Below are 10,383 nucleotides of genomic sequence, written 5' to 3'. Positions count from 1 at the left end.
TTTTCTGTTTCATTTTTAGCATCCCTTTTCTTTTTTTTTAACTCTAAAAAAATAATATTTTATTTGTACTCAAGTATGACAAAAGGCTGTATTATCTATCATGTTTGCATACATAGCAGTATAGGAAACAGCTTAATTATGAATCACATCTAAATTTTATAAAGAACACACAAACATTGTAACACTGACTAGTTATAGATAGCAGAGTGGGAGGAAGTCCTTAGTTATAATCTGAATTTTAGGTAAAGAGCAGCACCCTCTGAGAAGAGTCAAATCAATTAATAATAATAGATACTGTAAAATAATACACACATAGCAAAATTAGTGATTGTACTTCTTTTATTACTTTTGCTAAGTCATATTATTTTCCTCACATTCAATGCAAATAGATAAAACATAACATTAAGAAAAATATGTCCTCATTATTATTCACAATAAAAAGGGTCTGCTTAATTCTGTAGGCCTGGGCATATTTTACAATAGGGATCAGTAATGGTCCCAGTGGATCATTACACCATTGTGATTCTGATCCACTAAAGAGAATCTCATCCATACGTGTTGACGGAACTCAACTCCATGGGAACTGTGAATACTACATTTTTGTAGTATTCCCACATCTCACTAAATAAGAAAAGACTCTAAACAAGGAAATATAACAATCAATCTGTCTAGATACTGTATCTATAGGCTCTTTCTTTAGTATGCAATAGAAAAGAGGGCTTTTTCTTGAGTACACAGATAGAAGTATTACTACAGTCTAGAGACTGCTGAATTGACATTTTTTCTGGTATAATGAAGGTACACATCGAGACCACTCGATTAAGAAATTTCCACAACTTGTCTCAATTCTTCAAATGATGGAGCAATTCCTTTTCTAGGCTGACAATTAGTCTGTATTGGCACTACTTCTGGCTATGAAACTTATCACCAAAGGTAATCAATTCAATTGAACCACCTAGTAAGTGTTATAGCAACAGATTGTTAGGCCCCAGATGGCCTTATCTGGTAGGAGATCCCAAAAAGATCAACAGGACTGGAGTTTGATGCAAAAGCAAGAGGTTTATTTGCCAATGCGTTGGGATCAACCTTCACAAGGACTCCTGAAACTAGGAGATGAAGGCGACCCCTATCTGTTTGTTTCATTACTTTTTATAGGGTTACACAAGGCAGATTTCGGCAACAGTGCATAAGCATTTTGCAATTGATGAACATATTAACCTTTAAGCTGATTGGTTTTGGCATAAAGTAAGTATTCTTACCTTTACGCGGATTTGTTTCTGGCAGTCCATTTGTCAGTTTCTTGCAGGTGTGGGGTATTTCCAATGATGTTTTAGGGTGGCCTAACCTAATTGTTATGACCTTTAGGGGAAATGTCTTTGCTTGTATATTTCCTGGCATCTGGGTTTAGTCATGCTATAGATAAGCGGAGGCCTAGGTGCTTTTGGATAATTTTTGAAGCCATGCTAAAGTTTGGTCAAGTAAAGTTTCAGTCCTTACAAGATAATACTTTTGTTTTTTGAGTCCAAGTTTGCTGCCTTGGTCTGTTAGAAGGGCAAAAGTAGATAAGAAAGCCAGATCTCAAAGCATGCTCTGGAGCATAATCATTGGCCACTTTAATACCAGGCACTCCATCTCTATCAGACACGACAATAGCATGGAGTCCTTTGACACTTGGTAATTTTTTATACAGTACTCTCTTTAGGTCATCTGCCAGGATGAACCCCTTCCTCTTGCAGGTTCATACTCCACCCCAGGTTTTTGCATCCAGGGATGCCCGGGTTCTCGCTGCTGTCACTTCAGGGGCAGCCTCAGAGGCAAGTTCCTGTGCACGCGCGGCTATCACATGATTTGTGACCTCTTCAGCTCTCCTGGAAGCACTTCTTACAGCTCGGTTGCCAGAAGACCCCCAGCATCACTTTTTAAAACTCCGTCTTCATGAAGTTTACATTGGCACACCCAGAGAAAATTAGTTATAAGGATGAGGAGAGGGCACTACAAAAGTGGGCATGGGAGTGATATATCATTGCAGAAAAACATTCTAAGAATTTGGTGAAATAATTGGGCAGTAGTCTTAGTAACATAGCAAAGTCCGTTTCTGTGGGCAACTACAGAGCTTAAGAGAGCGGATGAAGAAAACTGGAAACAATGGAAGGAAACTAGGCATTGAAAAGAACTTACTATGATTTGATCAAGATGAATTCTGCTAAATAGTCATGGCATGATTGCTATTGCATTTTTTATGTATTTACATCTTGCATTTGACACTCATCTGGGAGTATTTTAATAGTTGTGACTTTCAAGGACACACTTCTCTTTTGTATAACTTCCTTCAGACAATGCAGTTGATTGACCGTCAAACTGCTGGGGGAGGTATACAAGTACATAGTGGCTTAACTCTTGAGGTCACTAAAAGTGATAAACAAGTGTTCAGGTTGGTCTCATCCTTCAGAAATAATGAAAAAAAAAAAAAATACACCAGATAAAGATCATCAGTTATAGTAGACATTTCTTATGTTTTATGTTAAATTTTCTTGGCCACATCCATCTCTGGGGTCTTTGGCCATGTTTTCCAATTCCTGACACCATTATGGAAATCAGTTTTATGTAAACTTTAAACAGTATCATGTTTAATGGGCACAATCCAAATTCACTTTGCTACATAACTATCATACTACCTACTCAATCCCAAAAGCCTCTTTGTTGGGCTGAAGTATGAAATGCCACCGGCTGCTCTGAACCCATGAATTTACAACTAGAAAGATTGGAGGAAATGATCTAACATGGTATACACATTTCTCAATGGAAAGCAGAATTCATCTCATAAATTTGTCTCCCATTCTCTTACAATATGCTATTCAAAGAATCCTCTCAGAACATAATCCCCAAAATTTCTCAATAGATCTCATTTGGCACCAAGTAGGGGATAATTAGATAATGTTCTTTCATATTGACTTTCTTTCTTTCTCCACCTTATTTTCCATATACTCACTTTGTTCTCTGGAGTTACAAACTAGTAATCTTTATGGCACTATAGGATAAACACTGGACTGCAAGGTCGGTTTGAACTGCAAGCTTGGCACTCAAATCCACCAGCTGCTCCTCAGAAACCCTATCTAGGGTGGGTGTGAGTTGGGACTAACTTGGCACTGAAACAGCAGCAAACCTTTAACTCAGATCTTCACATTTTATGGTGGTGGTGGTGGTGTGTTATGAAGTTAGTTACAACTCATAGCAACCCTGCATAAGGTTTCTAAGACTGTAAATATATAGGGGAGCAGAAAGCCTCGTCTTTCTCCCACTGAATGACTGGGTAGTTTCCAATTGCTGACAATGAGGTTCAAAGACCGACTCATAACAACTACACTACCATAGTGTAGCTTGTCATAGGAAAGGTTTAATTTTTAATGGCAACTTTAGTCATCCAGAAAGTGGCTATCTAAGAAGATAATTAGACTGTGCCTTGGTTTTCAGAAGTACTAGGAATTGTTGTTAAGTGCCACCAAGTTGGTTCCAACACATAACAACCCTGTATAAGGTTTCCGAGAAGTAGCTGGTGGGTTTGAGCTGCCGACCTTGTGATTGGCAGCCCAGTGCTGACTCTATAGTGCCACATTAGGGATAGAAGTTGTTTTTTATCCCTAACAATTATATTTGAGTTAGTAGCATGGACTGGGTTATTGATGCAGAACACAACAGGGGATGGCATAGTGACTCATATCTTCCTTTTAAGAAGAATAGTATTTTTAAACTGCCTTTAAATCCTGTGAGATGTTTGCTTTCATTTTTAGATTTAGATAATTAGTAATACATATGGCTTTTTCATTTAGAGGACTTCAGAGAGGATATATAATAAAGAGAAGAACACTAAAAACAAGTTCATGATATCCTATTATCATTACATGTGGAGTCTGAAGATTTCTTACAGAAAGATTATGTCTGTCTCAGCTCTGATAGGTACTGCGAATGAAATGCCTCATTTTATATGAGAAACTCGTGAGGTCCAATTTAACTTCATGTCTTTGGAATGGGAAAAATATCTGTAATCAACACTGTTAAAATGTTTCTCTAGCTACTTGGGGCTTTGGCATTTTGTTTTTTCTGAAGCAATTATTTTATAAATGATAGTCATGTATTGAGTTACTTTGTGGTAACTCCAAAAATGTCAGATGGTTGATTATAGTAAGTTATTATACAGACTTTTTGAGGCTTTGTTTGAAATGTATCATGGGAGAATATTCCAGAACTCTGAAATTTAGTATTGGAGATTACTCATGACGATAATTTTTAAAGGGAAAATTACACAAGTCTTAGTCTGTGTTGACAAGAAAGTCAGTCTGAAAGTGTTACATGAATGTATCCTATTGGGAGCCAGATTTCTTTGTATGGAGACAACTATTCCTACAATCAACAAATCATTTTGGGCTTTTGAATATTTGGATTGTTCTTGAGTCTAATTTTGTTTATAAAGATGATTTTCTGGTACAATCAATCAAACAACTTGGCATTATATTAAGTTTGACTATGTAGTTACCCAATCATCCAGTTGATAATCTCCTCTAGTGTTCAGACACTACCTTAGCAGACACATTTTTGTTTTTTTTATTCTTTTTGTTTTTTTTATTCTTTCCCCACATTTGTCAGGATTTAATTTATTTGGAAAATAATATTTTTAAGGTTTTTATTGTGTATTGAGTGATAGTTTACATGGGAGAACATCAGCTTTACATTCATCCTATCATATTTTGTTTCATTGCAATGATTACAATCCCCTCCATGCACCATCATTTAACAGCACTTGCTTCCATTCCCTCTGTTTTTTTCTTTTCTTTTCTTTTCTTTTTTTTTTTTGTGTGTGTGTGTGTGTTTTTTATGTACACCAAACCACTTAGGAATATATAACTATTCAAACAACCAAAGGCCATACTCTGCAAGCCTGCTCCCGGCTGCCAGCACACAGCCCCTCTCCCTCCTTGAGCCTAGAGTCCCCAGCCACTCCATCTCTCCACATTATTGTCTCTGCCTCCATCTCTGGAGTCACTGCTTCTCTTGATAGGGTACCGCACTTCAGTCTTCTCCCTTGATGGTCCCAGGGTCCTCTGCTCCTGGTCTGCAAGATCAACCACTCCACTCCTTTTGTTACAAAACATCTACCTTTACATTTGCAACATTCACAGTCTTGATAACAATTATTCACTGTAGAACCACAAGAGTCTTATCCCCATCTCCTTTCATCAGCCCCATCTAGACAGATTGGAAACCACTCAGTGGAGATTCTACCTTCCCCTGCACCCTCTGAAACTATGCTCCCTCTTGAAAACTAGTAAACCAGTCACTTCATGCATTTGTAGCCACCCCCATTCTGGGTAGCCAATGTCTAAGTTGCCCATCCCTGTCAATACTGTGTACAGAGGGGGTGGGTGGAAAATAAATTTTAAGAGCTAATATCGGGTTCTTGTTTGGAAATAATTGTGTTGTTGAAAGCTACTTTGAAAATTCTGAGTCTCTTGGGAATCAGGGATTCTTTATTGAGTGTTTCAGGATGGGAATATAGTAATGTGATATTTAAGTTTCTTTAGCTGATAGGGACTGAGGAAATGTCAGCACAATTTTCAGTACACTTTTATCTAGTGGGGGCAGAAGGATGGCAAGGATCTATGAAAAGAAATTAGGACATAAAGTACTGGCGATATACAATAAATCCCAGGAAGTATTGCATTTTCCTCAAGTTCTTGTGAGTTAATCAGGCATCCAATGCCAAGATTACATTAGTGAATACTATCTGCTTCACTTAAAGATGACATAGAACTCAACACTGGCTGATGAATTTCACATTTCCTAGAATTACTACTCAAATGGTTTTATCTTAGTGTTTGTGCTTCCCTGCAGTAGCACCCATCTTCTAATTATTTCTGTACTGTAAATATTTTCCACTAGATCATTAGTGCAGCGACCATGCCTATCTTATATGATGCTATATACCTGGAAACTAATTTTCAAAACATGCTCATGAATAAATTAGTGAATAACTAAAATGCTTTAGTACCCTCATGTTGAATTCATTGAAACTGGGTTATTAAAGAAATAAAATCTCATTCTGATATACAGCAGCTACTTGTCTCTTTATTATTATTTTTTTATTATTACTAACAAAGTATTTGTTAAGAATCTTCTATGTACTTGATATCATTTGAGGTACTAGGGAAATGGCAAGGAAACAAAACAGTAATCCTAAACAAACATTAAAAAGTTCTTCTTACCATTATGGACTTTCCACATACTAATAATCTGGTGCTGCTGGTTAATGCACTGGACTGCAAAGTTGGTATGAACTGCAAGGTAGGTGGTTCAAACTCACAGGTGGTCCTTGGAAACTCTATGTTGCTTTGAGTCAGAACCTACTGGACAGCACTTAACCACCACAACAATAATCTCTATGGAGTCCTGGTGAGACGCTGTAGGTTAATGTAACAGACTGCAAGCTCAGATTGACTCAAAAGATTGGCAGTTCAAACACACAGGCCACTCCTTGGAAACTCTATACAGGGTTGCTACAAGTCGGAACCCATGCGATGGCACTTAACCATTACAATAATCTCTATGCCACAGAGCTTGAAAGGGATCATACAGAATTGATATATCACAAAGTTTGGAGTGTATCACCTTTCCTGATCTTGACCAGAACATTTACGTTTTTAAAAGGAGAATGCCAATTTTACCCCCAAATATATTATTGCCTCCCTCCAAAATAATGTTGTTGTTAAGTGCCACCAAATAGATTCTGAGTCATAACAACCCTGTATAGGGTTTCTGAAGGGTTTGAACTGCCAACCTTGTGATAATCTAGTGCTGATCCTACAGTGCCACACAAGAAGTCTCTCAAAATAATAGAGGATCCAAGTTTCAGCATGTCTAGAACATGCACTAGACTTTCCTGGTGGATGTGATCTGGAGATAGGCTTCCCTTTTCACTTCTCTTATTACTCAACTGCAAGCAATCATATCAAGTGTTGTCTATCTATGTAATGGGTAGCAGGTGGGTATTGGCTCCTGTCTGGATGGTGGGATATTATAGGGTACATTGTAACTTGGCTCTGTAGCCATGATTGCTGTCTCTTCTTGGGTAACGAAGGGAGAGAAAGCTAGATCAAAAAAGTTAGATCAAAAAGATAAAAAACAGAAACAAAAGTAAAAGCAAAACCAGAAACAAACAAGCAAAAACAAAAAAAATGTAGCAACTAGTCCAGTAGCCTTTGCTGTGTAGGTCAGTGTGCTGTGCGCAGTAGAAACCTCCAGTGGTGGGTGGTGGTATCCATTGGCTCAGCCCCCCACCCCCAGTTACTGCTGCGGAGGTATGCAGACAGTACTTGAGAAATGAATGGAAGAAAGTTTGTTCACACAATTATCTCTGAAGATCTGTTACATATCTGTCTATGCATAATATAATTCTCAAAATGACTGCACCCTTGTATATAGTAGTTGGTGTTGGCTCTTCCCTTTTATGTTGGGGTTTTACAGGGTGCAAATACAGCTTGGCTGTATGGTCAGACCTGCTGTCTCTTGTTAGATAAGGAAAGAATAAAGGCTCCCACCAAAGTAAGAGAATCAACTTTCAACTTTAGGGCTAAATCCCAGAGTCACACATTATAAGAAGCCGCTGGAGGATTAGCCTCCAGAGCCAATGGGTTTTTCAGCTACTTCCTCTTTGCACAGTGGAAAAACTGTACCCTGTGGGCACAACACTGGACCCTTTTGGGGGCATGCTTCCACCCACGTGAAGACATCTAGGCTGGGCAGAGAGGGTGCGACAGGGGAGAGCACAAGAAAGGAGGAAAAATAGTTTTTAAAAAAGTCACACCTCTTTTTCAAACTGTCTGTGGCCACAGTCTCTGACCTCTGCCAAGACTGCAGGCCAAAGGCAGTGTCCCAGTTGATTTTCAGAAAAGCACCTTCTCTGGTTTTTCTATGCCTCCACTGAGGAGCCTCTGCTAATTGTCTCCGCTTATCCTGTCTTCAAACTGGAAGCTCCTGGATAAGTTTTTTCTATTAAAAAATTAGAACTTTTATCTTTTTTCCTCAAAAACAGCTACAAACTGTGACCCTCCATTTTATCAAGCATGATGTCCTTCTCTAGTGAGAAGTAATTTTTTTTTTTTTTTTGAATGAGTACAATGTTTTTATTCAATAAATTACAAGTCTATTCCTAGGTGTTTCTCAGTAGACTTCACTGTTTTATTAGGAAATAATAAACCTATAAAGCTCCACCTAGTACTCAGACTCAGATTCATCTTCATCTTGACTAATCTGGAAATAACGAAGTTCATAAGTAATCTTGTCAGATGCAACCACATGAAGCCAATCACAAAAGTTGTTCTTCTTAAGGTGCTACTTGGTAAAGTATTTCAAACACCTTTTAGAGAACTGTTTCTCAGAAACAACTGTAATTTTATTCTTGAAATGTTCAATGTGAACAACATTTCTGAGATTTCCAGTTTTCCCATTGACTTTTACTTTCTCTCATAGAAGTTGTTCCTATTTTAAAACAGAAAAAAATGCAAAACTAGGGAAAAAACCCTAGATATTCACTAGGGAAAGTACCAAAATTTCCAGAATAAAAAAAAATCCATCTTCTATTGGATGAGTAAGGTCCAAATTAAACTTCCAGGCTGATCTCTTAGCCTTCTAGTCCTTCTGTGGTTCCATCTTGAGACCCAGCGCCATCTTGAGACTAAGTCACTGATCTTCATCAGTAAATATTTTAAGTCCTCTTTTTTTTTCAACAAGTAAGGTTGTATCATCTGCATATTACAGGTAACTAATGAGTGTTCCTACAATCCTGATATCACATTCTTTTTCATATAATCCATCTTCTTAGATTATTTGCTCAGCATGAAGATTGAATAAGTGTTGTGAAATATAGCCCTGGCACACACTTTCCTGATTTTAAACATTCAGTATCACCTTGTTTTATTCAAATAACTATGTCTTAGTCTATATACAGGTTCTTTATGAGTACAATTAAATGTTCTGGAATATCCATTCTTCTTAATGTTATACATAGTTTGTCATTAACCACACAGTCAAAGCCTTCGCATACTGAATAAAGCACAAGTAAACATTATTCTAAGACATTTATTTAAGACTTAGAATATCCATTGTTGGAAGTTAAAGATTGAAAAGAAAGAAGAATTACATGCATGTGCTTTTATTTCATATCTTGAACAGATTTGCAACATTCAAAATCACCTAAAATGCAATAATTAAGATAATAGCTTTTACATTTAATATACAAAACTATGAATAAAAGACATGTAATGCATTTCCTTAAATTACGCTATTCTTGCTGTAATTATAAATATCATTGCAATATAATTCCAATCATAAACTGTCCATCTGGATATTCCTCTTCAAATACCAAATATGGTACCTATACAAGAAAAAAAAAAAAAAGGTGTTTTGTTAGGTACCATCAAGTCAGTACCTACTCATAGTGACCCTATATACAACAGAATGAAACACTGCCTGATCCTGGGCCAACGTCACAATCATTGTTACATTTGAACTCATTGATGCTGCCACTCTGTCAATCCATCTTGTTGGGTGTCTTCTCCTTTTTCTCTGACCCTCCACTTTATCAAACATGATATCCGTCTTCTGTGACTGGTCCCTCCTGAAGAAATGTCCTAAGTATCAAAGACAAAGTCTGACGATCCTGGCTTTCAAGGAGCACTGTGGCTATACTTTTTCCAACACATATCTACTTGTTCTTTTGGCAGTCCATGGTATTTTCAATATTCTTCTCTAACACCATGACACAAATACATCAATTCTTCTACAGTCTTCCTTATTCACTATCCAACTTTCATATGTACATTAGGTTATTGAAAATACTGTGACTTGTTCCAGGCACACCTTAGTCCTCAAACTGATATCTCGCTCTTCAGCACTTTAAAGAGGTTTTCTGAAGCATATTTGTACAATGCAATACATCATTTGATTTCTTGACTGCTACTTCCATGAGTACTGATGGTTGATCCAAGCAAAATGAAGTCATTGACAGCTTCAATCTTTTCTCCATTTATCATATTATTTATTGGTCCAGCGGTAAGGGTTTTTGTTTTCTTTACATTGAGGCGCAACCCATACCCAAGGCTGTGGCTTTGATCTTCATCAATAAGTATTTTAAGTTATTTTGCCTTTCAGCAAGCAAGGTAATATCATCTGCATATACAGGTTGTTAATGAGCCTTCCTCCAATTCTGATGTTATGTTTTTCTTCATATAATTCAGCTTTTCGGATTATTTGTTCAGCATACTAATTGAATAAATATGACAAAGGATACATCCCTGGTGCAAACCTTTCTTAATTTTAAACCATTTAGTGCTC

The 10,383-nt window shown here is 37.2% G+C and overlaps 2 pseudogenes; both read right to left on the bottom strand.

Annotated features, from left to right (window-relative positions):
* Positions 1 to 819: 819 nt before the first annotated feature.
* LOC102840049 lies at positions 820 to 2,384 on the bottom strand (annotated as a pseudogene).
* A 5,878-nt stretch (positions 2,385 to 8,262) lies between these two features.
* Positions 8,263 to 8,700, bottom strand: LOC102839666 (annotated as a pseudogene).
* Between the last annotated feature and the right edge of the window lie 1,683 nt (positions 8,701 to 10,383).

Source organism: Chrysochloris asiatica, unplaced genomic scaffold (genome assembly GCF_000296735.1).
Source record: "Chrysochloris asiatica unplaced genomic scaffold, ChrAsi1.0 scaffold00035, whole genome shotgun sequence".
Taxonomy (NCBI): domain Eukaryota; kingdom Metazoa; phylum Chordata; class Mammalia; order Afrosoricida; family Chrysochloridae; genus Chrysochloris; species Chrysochloris asiatica.
This window is presented reverse-complemented; position numbering and strand designations above follow the sequence as displayed.